The sequence below is a fragment of the Drosophila hydei genome, unplaced genomic scaffold (assembly GCF_003285905.1).
Source record: "Drosophila hydei strain 15085-1641.00,03,60 unplaced genomic scaffold, DhydRS2 tig00008144-arrow-arrow-pilon, whole genome shotgun sequence".
Lineage (NCBI taxonomy): Eukaryota > Metazoa > Arthropoda > Insecta > Diptera > Drosophilidae > Drosophila > Drosophila hydei.
The window spans coordinates 311,825-325,928 of record NW_022045849.1 but is presented as its reverse complement, the minus strand read 5'-3'; the positions used below and the strand labels follow the sequence as shown (position 1 = coordinate 325,928).

General features: G+C 33.9%; 1 long non-coding RNA gene across 1 annotated transcript; it reads right to left on the bottom strand.

The window, feature by feature from the left end:
- Positions 1–11,085: 11,085 nt before the first annotated feature.
- LOC111602618 lies at positions 11,086–13,077 on the bottom strand. The gene is made up of 2 exons (XR_002751626.2): positions 12,568–13,077; positions 11,086–11,872 (listed from the first exon to the last, which is right to left on the bottom strand). It is a non-coding gene; the product is annotated as an uncharacterized LOC111602618 (long non-coding RNA).
- Positions 13,078–14,104: the final 1,027 nt, after the last annotated feature.

Genomic DNA, 14,104 nt, shown 5'->3' with positions numbered 1-14,104 from the left:
GCAGGGGATATTTATTTTCAGAAGTATTTCTTGTATAACACCTACCTAATAGAGAAATATTTATGGGTTCACACACTCTTCAGATTTAATTCAGCTTTGTATAACGCTTTCTTTCGGAGGATATTTGTTTGTGTAGACGTAGTTCTTGTATATCACCTACCTAATAGAGAAATATTTATGGTTTCACACACTCTTCCAATTTCACTCAGTTTTGTATAACGCTTTCTTGCAGGGGATATTTATTTTCAGAAGTATTTCTTGTATAACACCTACCTAATAGAGAAATATTTATGGGTTCACACACTCTTCCAATTTTAGTCATATTTGTATAACGCTTTCTTTCGGAGGATATTTGTTTGTGTAGACGTAGTTCTTGTGTATCACCTATCTATGAGGGAAATATTTATGCTTTCACATGCTCTTTTAATTTTACTCAGTTTTGTATAACGCTTTCTTTCGGAGGATATTTATTTATTTGCAGAAGTAGTTCTTGTATATCAACTACCTAATAGAGAAATATTTATGGGTTCACACACTCTTCAGATTTAATTCAGCTTTGTATAACGCATTCTTTCGGAGGATATTTGTTTGTGTAGACGTAGTTCTTGTATATCACCTACCTAATAGAGAAATATTTATGGTTTCACACACTCTTCCAATTTCACTCAGTTTTGTATAACGCTTTCTTGCAGGGGATATTTATTTTCAGAAGTATTTCTTGTATAACACCTACCTAATAGAGAAATATTTATGGGTTCACACACTCTTCAGATTTAATTCAGCTTTGTATAACGCTTTCTTTCGGAGGATATTTGTTTGTGTAGACGTAGTTCTTGTATATCACCTACCTAATAGAGAAATATTTATGGTTTCACACACTCTTCCAATTTAACTCAGCTTTGTATAACGCTTTCTTGCAGGGGATATTTATTTTCAGAAGTATTTCTTGTATATCACCTACCTAATAAAGAAATATTTATGGTTTCACACACTCTTCCAATTTAACTCAGCTTTGTATAACGCTTTCTTGCAGGGGATATTTATTTTCAGAAGTATTTCTTGTATGACACCTACCTAATAGAGAAATATTTATGGTTTCACACACTCTTCCAATTTTAGTCATATTTGTATAACGCTTTCTTTCGGAGAATATTTGTTTGTGTAGACGTAGTTCTTGTATATCACCTACCTAATAGAGAAATATTTATGGTTTCACACACTCTTCCAATTTAACTCAGCTTTGTATAACGCTTTCTTGCAGGGGATATTTATTTTCAGAAGTATTTCTTGTATAACACCTACCTAATAGAGAAATATTTATGGTTTCACACACTCTTCCAATTTTAGTCATATTTGTATAACGCTTTCTTTCGGAGGATATTTGTTTGTGTAGACGTAGTTCTTGTATATCACCTACCTAATAGAGAAATATTTATGGTTTCACACACTCTTCCAATTTAACTCAGCTTTGTATAACGCTTTCTTGCAGGGGATATTTATTTTCAGAAGTATTTCTTGTATAACACCTACCTAATAGAGAAATATTTATGGTTTCACACACTCTTCCAATTCTAGTCATATTTATATAACGCTTTCTTTCGGGGGATATTTGTTTGTGTAGACGTAGTTCTTGTGTATCACCTATCTATGAGGGAAATATTTATGCTTTCACATGCTCTTTCAATTTTACTCAGTTTTGTATAACGCTTTCTTTCGGGGGATATTTATTTATTTGCAGAAGTAGTTCTTGTATATCAACTACCTAATAGAGAAATATCTATGGTTTCACACACTCTTCCGATTTAATTCAGCTTTGTATAACGCTTTCTTCCGGGGGATAATTGTTTACTTGCAGAAGTAGTTTTTGTATATCACCTACCTATGAGGAAAATATTTATGGTTTGTTTCGTAGACGTAGTTCTTGTATATCACGTACCTATAGAGAAATATTTATGGGTTCACACACTCTTCCAATTTAACTCAGCTTTGTATAACGCTTTCTTTCGGAGGATATTTGTTTGTGTAGACGTAGTTCTTGTATATCACCTACCTATGAGGGAAATATTTATGCTTTCACACACTCTTCCAATTTCACTCAGCTTTGTACAACGCTTTCTTTCGGAGGATATTTGTTTGTGTAGACGTAGTTCTTGTGTATCACCTACCTATGAGGGAAATATTTATGCTTTCACACACTCTTCCAATTTTAGTCATATTTGTATAACGCTTTCTTTCGGGGGATATTTGTTTGTGTAGATGTAGTATTTGTATATCACCTACCTAATAGAGAAATATTTATGGGTTCACACACTCTTCCGATTTAATTCAGCTTTGTATAACGCTTTCTTTCGGAGGATATTTGTTTGTGTAGATGTAGTTTTTGTATATCACCTACCTATGAGGGAAATATTTATGCTTTCACACACTCTTCCAATTTTAGTCATATTTGTATAACGCTTTCTTTCGGAGGTTATTTGTTTGTGTAGATGTAGTATTTGTATATCACCTACCTATGAGGGAAATATTTATGGGTTCACACACTCTTCCAATTTCACTCAGCTTTGTATAACGCTTTCTTTCGGAGGATATTTGTTTGTGTAGATGTAGTTTTTGTATATCACCTACCTATGAGGGAAATATTTATGCTTTCACACACTCTTCCAATTTTAGTCATATTTGTATAACGCTTTCTTTCGGAGGTTATTTGTTTGTGTATATGTAGTATTTGTATATCACCTACCTATGAGGGAAATATTTATGGTTTCATACAATCTTCATATTTTACTCAGCTTTGTATAACGCTTTCTTTCACCTACCTATAAGGGAAATATTTATGGTTTCACACACTCTTCCAATTTAACTCAGCTTTGTATAACGCTTTCTTTCGGAGGTTATTTGTTTGTGTAGACGTAGTTTTTGTATAACACCTGCCTATCAGGGAATTATTTATGCTTTCACACGCTCTTTCAATCTTACTCAGTTTTGTATAACGCTTTCTTTCGGGGGATATTTATTTGCAGAAGTATTTCTTGTATAACACCTACCTAATAGAGAAATATTTATGGTTTCACACACTCTTCCAATTTCACTCAGTTTTGTATAACGCTTTCTTTCGGAGGTAATTTGTTTGTGTAGATGTAGTTTTTGTATATCACCTACCTATGAGGGAAATATCTATGGTTTCACACACTCGTCCAATTTCACTCAGTTTTGTATAACGCTTTCTTGCGGGGGATATTTATTTACAGAAGTATTTTTTTGTATAACACCTACCTAATAGAGAAATATTTATGGTTTCACACACTGTTCCAATTTTAGTCATATTTGTATAACGCTTTCTTTCGGAGGTTATTTGTTTGTGTAGACGTAGTTTTTGTATAACACCTGCCTATCAGGGAATTATTTATGCTTTCACACGCTCTTTCAATTTTACTCAGTTTTGTATAACGCTTTCTTTCGGGGGATATTTATTTGCAGAAGTATTTTTTGTATAACACCTACCTAATAGAGAAATATTTATGGTTTCACACACTCTTCCAATTTCACTCAGTTTTGTATAACGCTTTCTTTCGGGGGATATTTGTTTGTGTAGATGTAGTAGTTGTATATCACCTACCTATGAGGGATATATTTATGGTTTCACACACTCGCCCAATTTCACTCAGTTTTGTATAACGCTTTCTTTCGGAGGATATTTGTTTGTGTAGATGTAGTATTTGTATATCACCTACCTATGAGGGAAATATTTATGGTTTCACACACTCTTCCAATTTTAGTCATATTTGTATAACGCTTTCTTTCGGGGGATATTTGTTTGTGTAGATGTAGTATTTGTATATCACCTACCTATGAGGGAAATATCTATGGTTTCACACACTCGTCCAATTTCACTCAGTTTTGTATAACGCTTTCTTTCGGAGGATATTTGTTTGTGTAGATGTAGTATTTGTATATCACCTACCTATGAGGGAAATATTTATGGTTTCACACACTCTTCCAATTTTAGTCATATTTGTATAACGCTTTCTTTCGGGGGATATTTGTTTGTGTAGATGTAGTATTTGTATATCACCTACCTATGAGGGATATATTTATGGTTTCACACACTCGCCCAATTTCACTCAGTTTTGTATAACGCTTTCTTTCGGAGGATATTTGTTTGTGTAGATGTAGTATTTGTATATCACCTACCTATGAGGGAAATATTTATGGTTTCACACACTCTTCCAATTTTAGTCATATTTGTATAACGCTTTCTTTCGGGGGATATTTGTTTGTGTAGATGTAGTATTTGTATATCACCTACCTATGAGGGAAATATCTATGGTTTCACACACTCGTCCAATTTCACTCAGTTTTGTATAACGCTTTCTTTCGGAGGATATTTGTTTGTGTAGATGTAGTATTTGTATATCACCTACCTATGAGGGAAATATTTATGGTTTCACACACTCTTCCAATTTTAGTCATATTTGTATAACGCTTTCTTTCGGGGGATATTTGTTTGTGTAGATGTAGTATTTGTATATCACCTACCTATGAGGGAAATATCTATGGTTTCACACACTCGTCCAATTTCACTCAGTTTTGTATAACGCTTTCTTTCGGAGGATATTTGTTTGTGTAGATGTAGTATTTGTATATCACCTACCTATGAGGGAAATATTTATGGTTTCACACACTCTTCCAATTTTAGTCATATTTGTATAACGCTTTCTTTCGGGGGATATTTGTTTGTGTAGATGTAGTATTTGTATATCACCTACCTATGAGGGAAATATCTATGGTTTCACACACTCGTCCAATTTCACTCAGTTTTGTATAACGCTTTCTTTCGGAGGATATTTGTTTGTGTAGATGTAGTATTTGTATATCACCTACCTATGAGGGAAATATTTATGGTTTCACACACTCTTCCAATTTTAGTCATATTTGTATAACGCTTTCTTTCGGGGGATATTTGTTTGTGTAGATGTAGTATTTGTATATCACCTACCTATGAGGGAAATATCTATGGTTTCACACACTCGTCCAATTTCACTCAGTTTTGTATAACGCTTTCTTTCGGAGGATATTTGTTTGTGTAGATGTAGTATTTGTATATCACCTACCTATGAGGGAAATATTTATGGTTTCACACACTCTTCCAATTTTAGTCATATTTGTATAACGCTTTCTTTCGGGGGATATTTGTTTGTGTAGATGTAGTATTTGTATATCACCTACCTATGAGGGAAATATCTATGGTTTCACACACTCGTCCAATTTCACTCAGTTTTGTATAACGCTTTCTTTCGGAGGATATTTGTTTGTGTAGATGTAGTATTTGTATATCACCTACCTATGAGGGAAATATTTATGGTTTCACACACTCTTCCAATTTTAGTCATATTTGTATAACGCTTTCTTTCGGGGGATATTTGTTTGTGTAGATGTAGTATTTGTATATCACCTACCTATGAGGGAAATATTTATGGTTTCACACACTCTTCCAATTTCACTCAGTTTTGTATAACGCTTTCTTTCGGGGGATATTTATTTGCAGAAGTATTTCTTGTATAACACCTACCTAATAGAGAAATATCTATGGTTTCACACACTCGTCCAATTTCACTCAGTTTTGTATAACGCTTTCTTTCGGAGGATATTTGTTTGTGTAGATGTAGTATTTGTATATCACCTACCTATGAGGGAAATATTTATGGTTTCACACACTCTTCCAATTTTAGTCATATTTGTATAACGCTTTCTTTCGGGGGATATTTGTTTGTGTAGATGTAGTATTTGTATATCACCTACCTATGAGGGATATATTTATGGTTTCACACACTCGCCCAATTTCACTCAGTTTTGTATAACGCTTTCTTTCGGAGGATATTTGTTTGTGTAGATGTAGTATTTGTATATCACCTACCTATGAGGGAAATATTTATGGTTTCACACACTCTTCCAATTTTAGTCATATTTGTGTATAACGCTTTCTTTCGGGGGATATTTGTTTGTGTAGATGTAGTATTTGTATATCACCTACCTACCTTTCGGAGGATATTTGTTTGTGTAGATGTAGTATTTGTATATCACCTACCTATGAGGGAAATATTTATGGTTTCACACACTCTTCCAATTTTAGTCATATTTGTATAACGCTTTCTTTCGGGGGATATTTGTTTGTGTAGATGTAGTATTTGTATATCACCTACCTATGAGGGAAATATCTATGGTTTCACACACTCGTCCAATTTCACTCAGTTTTGTATAACGCTTTCTTTCGGAGGATATTTGTTTGTGTAGATGTAGTATTTGTATATCACCTACCTATGAGGGAAATATTTATGGTTTCACACACTCTTCCAATTTTAGTCATATTTGTATAACGCTTTCTTTCGGGGGATATTTGTTTGTGTAGATGTAGTATTTGTATATCACCTACCTATGAGGGAAATATCTATGGTTTCACACACTCGTCCAATTTCACTCAGTTTTGTATAACGCTTTCTTTCGGAGGATATTTGTTTGTGTAGATGTAGTATTTGTATATCACCTACCTATGAGGGAAATATTTATGGTTTCACACACTCTTCCAATTTTAGTCATATTTGTATAACGCTTTCTTTCGGGGGATATTTGTTTGTGTAGATGTAGTATTTGTATATCACCTACCTATGAGGGAAATATTTATGGTTTCACACACTCTTCCAATTTTAGTCATATTTGTATAACGCTTTCTTTCGGGGGATATTTGTTTGTGTAGATGTAGTATTTGTATATCACCTACCTATGAGGGAAATATTTATGGTTTCACACACTCTTCCAATTTCACTCAGTTTTGTATAACGCTTTCTTTCGGGGGATATTTATTTGCAGAAGTATTTCTTGTATAACACCTACCTAATAGAGAAATATCTATGGTTTCACACACTCGTCCAATTTCACTCAGTTTTGTATAACGCTTTCTTTCGGAGGATATTTGTTTGTGTAGATGTAGTATTTGTATATCACCTACCTATGAGGGAAATATTTATGGTTTCACACACTCTTCCAATTTTAGTCATATTTGTATAACGCTTTCTTTCGGGGGATATTTGTTTGTGTAGATGTAGTATTTGTATATCACCTACCTATGAGGGATATATTTATGGTTTCACACGCTCGTCCAATTTCACTCAGTTTTGTATAACGCTTTCTTGCAGGGGATATTTATTTTCAGAAGTATTTCTTGTATAACACCTACCTAATAGAGAAATATTTATGGGTTCACACACCCTTCAGATTTAATTCAGCTTTGTATAACGCTTTCTTTCGGAGGATATTTGTTTGTGTAGACGTAGTTCTTGTATAACACCTACCTAATCGAGAAATATTTATGGTTTCACACACTCTTCCAATTTCACTCAGTTTTGTATAACGCTTTCTTGCGGGGGATATTTATTTGCAGAAGTAGTTCTTGTATAACACCTACCTAATTGAGAAATATTTATGGTTTCACACGCTCTTTCAATTTAACTCAGTTTTGTATAACGCTTTCTTGCGGGGGATATTTGTTTGTGTAGACGTAGTTCTTGTGTATCACCTACCTAATAGAGAAATATTTATGGTTTCATACAATCTTCATATTTTACTCAGCTTTGTATAACGCTTTCTTTCACCTACCTATGAGGGAAATATTTATGGTTTGTTTTGTAGACGTAGTTCTTGTATATCACCTACCTAATAGAGAAATATTTATGGTTTCACACACTCTTCCAATTTAACTCAGTTTTGTATAACGCTTTCTTGCAGGGGATATTTATTTTCAGAAGTATTTCTTGTATAACACCTACCTAATCGAGAAATATTTATGGTTTCACACACTCTTCCAATTTCACTCAGTTTTGTATAACGCTTTCTTGCGGGGGATATTTATTTGCAGAAGTAGTTCTTGTATAACACCTACCTAATTGAGAAATATTTATGGTTTCACACGCTCTTTCAATTTAACTCAGTTTTGTATAACGCTTTCTTGCGGGGGATATTTGTTTGTGTAGACGTAGTTCTTGTGTATCACCTACCTAATAGAGAAATATTTATGGGTTCACACACTCTTCCAATTTCACTCAGTTTAACGCTTTCTTGCGGGGGATATTTGTTTGTGTAGACGTAGTTCTTGTGTATCACCTACCTATGAGGGAAATATTTATGCTTTCACACGCTCTTTAAATTTTACTCAGCTTTGTATAACGCATTCTTTCGGAGGTTATTTGTTTGTGTAGACGTAGTTCTTGTGTATCACCTACCTAATAGAGAAATATTTATGGTTTCACACGCTCTTTCAATTTAACTCAGTTTTGTATAACGCTTTCTTGCGGGGGATATTTATTTGCAGAAGTATTTCTTGTATAACACCTACCTAATAGAGAAATATTTATGGGTTCACACACTCTTCCAATTTAACTCAGCTTTGTATAACGCTTTCTTTCGGAGGATATTTGTTTGTGTAGACGTAGTTCTTGTATATCACCTACCTAATAGAGAAATATTTATGGTTTCACACACTCTTCCAATTTCACTCAGCTTTGTATAACGCTTTCTTGCGGGGGATATTTATTTGCAGAAGTAGTTCTTGCATAACACCTACCTAATTGAGAAATATTTATGGTTTCACACGCTCTTTCAATTTAACTCAGTTTTGTATAACGCTTTCTTGCGGGGGATATTTGTTTGTGTAGACGTAGTTCTTGTGTATCACCTACCTAATAGAGAAATATTTATGGTTTCACACACTCTTCCACCAATTTTACTCAGTTTTGTATAACGCTTTCTTGCGGGGGATATTTATTTGCAGAAGTATTTCTTGTATAACATCTACCTAATAGAGAAATATTTATGGGTTCACACACTCTTCCAATTTAACTCAGCTTTGTATAACGCTTTCTTTCGGAGGATATTTGTTTGTGTAGACGTAGTTCTTGTATATCACCTACCTAATAGAGAAATATTTATGGTTTCACACACTCTTCCAATTTAACTCAGCTTTGTATAACGCTTTCTTCCGGGGGATAATTGTTTATTTGCAGAAGTAGTTCTTGTGTATCACCTACCTAATAGACAATTATTTAGGCTTTCACACGCTCTTTCAATTTCACTCAGCTTTGTATAACGCTTTCTTTCGGGGGATATTTATTTCCAGAAGTATTTCTTGTATAACACCTACCTAATTGAGAAATATTTATGGTTTCACACACTCTTCCAATTTCACTCAGCTTTGTATAACGCTTTCTTTCGGGGGATATTTGTTTGTGTAGATGTAGTATTTGTATATCACCTATATTTATGGTTTCACACACTCTTCCAATTTCACTCAGCTTTGTATAACGCTTTCATTCGGGGGATATTTATTTCCAGAAGTATTTCTTGTATAACACCTATCTAATGGAGAAATATTTATGGTTTCACACATTCTTCCAATTTAACTCAGCTTTGTATAACGCTTTCTTGCGGGGGATATTTATTTGCAGAAGTATTTCTTGTATAACACCTACCTAATTGAGAAATATTTATGGTTTCACACACTCTTCCAATTTCACTCAGCTTTGTATAACGCTTTCTTTCGGGGGATATTTGTTTGTGTAGATGTAGTTTTTGTATATCACCTACCTATGAGGGAAATATTTATCGTTTCACACACTCCCTTCCATGTTCTCAGTTTTTGTATGTTTTCTTACGGGGCACATTTGGTTATGTGTGGATGTAGCTCTTGTGTAACACCCACTTCAAAGAGAAATATTTCTGGTTTCATACGTTCTTTTTAAATTTCAGTTTTTTACATCTGTTTTGTTAGACCTGCCAATTTGAGAAATTGTTTTAACACTCTTCACATAACACGCAGTTTTGTGCAACACCTAGGATTATGTTTCACACAGGCTCTATGATTTAATATTTATATTTTCGGATTCATATCGTAATGCATTTTAAAACAATGTAAAATTTGTATATTTTTTCTTTCGTAATTGACGATGTTTCCCTAAGGGAAATTTTGGATTTACTGACTATTGGTGTTATATTTCTATTGAACTTAGTTTCAGTGATATTTATTTATAATTTTACAGATGATATTTGTTGTGTGTGCTGCAAAATTTCGAGAATCTGAATTGATGATAAAGAAAACAGAAGAGTGTGGACCCATTTAAAGCTGGCAACTGAATGGTGTTGTAATTGTTAAAAAGGCAGGATCAGAGTTTCCTTGTGGAAGTTAACGGGAACAGTTTGTAGAATTTTATAGCATTTTTCAGATTGATGTGCAGTAATTGTGGTTTCTGTTTAAGTATTCGCGGAAATTTTCCAATATATTAAGTAAGAACATGTGATGGTTGTAGTTTTATTGTTGTGGCTCTATTTCTCTTCGAAGTTTGCGATGACGATTGTAAAGATTGTTGTATTGAAACTTAAAATTTCTCCAGATGAAAACAAAAATTAGGAAAAGGTAACAAATTCTCATTTAGCTTCGCGAATCGGATTTAGACATTCAAATAATGCCAAAAAAAATTTGAGTATAAAATTCGAAAGTGTATCCAAATAGTAATATATGTTGACTTTATTCAACCAATGTATAAGTATTTCGGAAAATACATTATGGCTAGGATACGTTCACCGGAGATAATTCAAAAAAAAAAAAAAAAGAATTTAATCATGTAATTTTTCAAATAAGGTTCATAGATTTGTGCCAAGATTGAATTAATCTATAACATGTATCTATAATATGTAGTGCTATGACCGCTTAAGTATTTGTTATACACTGATAAAGATTGTTTCTCCCTCATAATTTTAATCATAAGTCTAGAGTTAAATGTCCTCAACATCATATATAAAAATATACGAAATATTGATTATATTTTAAGTTACTAAATTTTGTTATTCTTCATATTTATAACTGTCGTTGAGATCTTTAAGATATTTTACGTTTTGTTCTAAATAAACCTGCGTAGATGTGGGTGGCTTCCTGAGATTATGTTAACCTGTGGGTTATTTAGGTCAGTGTCCCTTCCTCCGCTTGTATGGTGATTGGACTGAAATTTGTTTAGAATTTTAACTTAAAATAAAAATATTGCGAACAATTGTTTCGAAATTTATTGGTCTCAGATTTCTTTTATTCTTTTTTTTGATTGTAGCTTCTTTTCTGTTTGGTGAGCTCTCTTTTTCTTTTTCTTTTTCATTTTCGTATTATTTTTTTCTTCTCATTTTCTATTACTGAATTGGACAATTGTAATTACAAAAATGGACACAAGTTTTCTTAAATCTTGGATATGTACAAAAACAGAAGAAATAATTTTTGTATTTTTTTTTTTTACAGTTTCAGGTATTTCAAGAACTTAAGCCACGCTTGTCGTGTACTTGTAAATGTTTAAGTTAACAACAAAGAAAAAAATATATTAAGTAAATAACAAGAAAGATGTATCTTATAATTTGTGCTTTGTGAAACGAACGAGCAATCGGTTGCTACTCCAGATACTAGATATGTGTATATCGATCGTTGTCAGTAGTGTTGTATCTATTTGATCAGTATTGAGATAACGGTTCGATGGTAGGTAAATAAGAGACGACCGTTTATATAGTACATATGTAACTGGGCGCCTTTCTTTTGAACAAGTCTTAGTAGAGCAGAGAAGTCGATACAGGTTCCTATATATATTCAATCCACGCAATCACAATCTGATAAAAACGACGATTAGTACCCCTGTGTAGGCCGCGACACACACACATTTAGTCGCAGTTTAGATATACTCTCACGGCTACATGGGACCGAACAATCAGCATTTTTAGCTAATTGTAAGGCCTTTTCTCACGTATTGCGTTCAAGTTAACATCGTTCGATCGCGTATCAACTTTCAACGCCCAACTATAAAGTTTAGAGAAAGAAATACATATTGCTTGGTTAAAGTGTATAACAATTATCAAAGTGACAGTTTATAAATAAGATTAACACTAGGGTTTAAACGGCTAAAGAACTTATGATTTAGTTATTAAGAGATGTGCCAATTATAAGCGACAGTTTGAGAAAACTGTCTCAAGTAGATGTAGTCTTATACTTATACGTATACGTATAGAGAAAGAGATGGAAACACACAAATACATTGTAAGACAAAGGTGGGTCGAACAACTCACCACGAGGCGAGTTTATCGCGCAGCTGCCATGCCACGCAACGGCATGTAAGCGCAAGTGCAAGCGAGAGAGAATACGTGTATACGAGATTTATATATATGTACATGCAAATACAATGCTATTTATTGTTAGAGCAGGCCAGCTGCTCTCCTTTCAGGGGATTAAACAAAGAACAGTCGAGAATTTACTCGAAATGGCCGAAAGATAGATGGGAAGACATGGCTTTGCATGGGGTGGAAATAGTGCTAGAAGCTTCGAAAAATTATTTTACGCAATACAAAATTACGAATGAATTACACAATATTCGCTAATTTCAGAGTATAAACGTTTACTCGAAAAACAAAAATTACGCTGACGTCAGGCTTGAAAACGTTTTAAATTGCATATAGTTGAGTAATAAAACTAGGCCTTATGCTTAGATTTTCGCTTACGTATAATAAGGTACGAAGCTGGTTTCGCCGTTTCGGTTTATACCTGGCTTCCTAACTCCAAACTCCTTAAGTCCAGGTCAGGACAACATACACTCCGGGATCTGGCTAGTCTTTCCTGCCTCATCAATTTATCGCAAACTCCTGGCATCTGCCTCAGCCGCCTACAGTGCAATTTTTCTAGCCAAATGTTGAAAAACTTGGCCGCTGCTTTCGTGTTGCCCCAATTTCCTCAAATGCAAAAACGCCCGAAAACTGCCCACGACGATGAAGAGCAGATTTTATTTTCTTTGTTCACATCAAAACAGCTTGAACGGTGCGCTAGCAATTATTTCAGTCGACGTGACATATTATAGCTCCGCAATCTCGCCTTCGCAACAAATACTGTACACTTCTCCATTGCAGTTGTATATTATTTATGTAGAACAATGCAAAACAGCACTTATCCAGAAATATATTTTATTCTTCAAACAGTTTTAAGTTTCACTAAAGAACTTCACTTCAACACTTATTTTTTTCGAATGACTGCAGTCCAGGCAGTCACCTTTATTTATACCTAGCGGCAGCTGTCTTCTCGACGATTCGAGAGAAATCTATTTGTCTCCCTTGTATGGCCTACAATTTTATCAAAGGAGTGAGTGAATACACTGCTGAGTGTTGCCTACGTGATTCACTTCATCGTATACTCTTGACAAACACATATATTTCTTTTATAGAGTTGACTACATTCGGGGATGGTTATATGCATATGCAAAATATATGCATATATATGTCAAACATATACATATATTGTTTTGCTTAAGTTAAACATGGTTATTAATTAAGGCTAAGGAATCCCATAGACAATTTACGACATACACACATATGCATGTTGTTTTTAATGTATAAATGATGTTGCCAGATTTTTATTGTGCGAGTGAGATGGCAATACACACTCTCATAGACATGCCAGACCTGTGTTCTTGAAATTTCTACCAAATTCAAGCGCGTCATTCGAATGTGTTCAAATCTGTTATACTGTACTGATATCATTTTTATAGTTATACTTTAACGTATTCTAGCACATCGTATATTGAATATGCAAAGAAAAAATTGTATTTTGATATATTAAGCCAATTTTAAAATAATACTATAAAATAATAGGATAAAATATATAATATATCTTAATACGATTTTTAATAATTATTATAAAAATTCTTGGCTAGTCAAAATTACATCATGGTCAAATGAAAATGTTGTGAAAGATAGCAAAATTTGCGTATTCAAAATTTTGGTAGCAATCGAATCTCAAAAGTTTTCCGTTAAGACAAAAGTCGTCGACGAAGTCGTTTGAATATTACCTAACGTTTTCATCAGAATCCAACCATTTTCGCACAGTGTAGCTGTCAGCTTCGCATTGTTTGTGTGTGCTGAACCAAGCACAAGGTTTTTGAACCTTTGCGTGGCAGAGCAGGAAAGCCAGCTGTTGGCTGAGAGCGCGCGCGCATTCTATGCTTCACGCTTCAAGCAGGGTGTGAATTCGCTCTCACTCTCCCTCTCA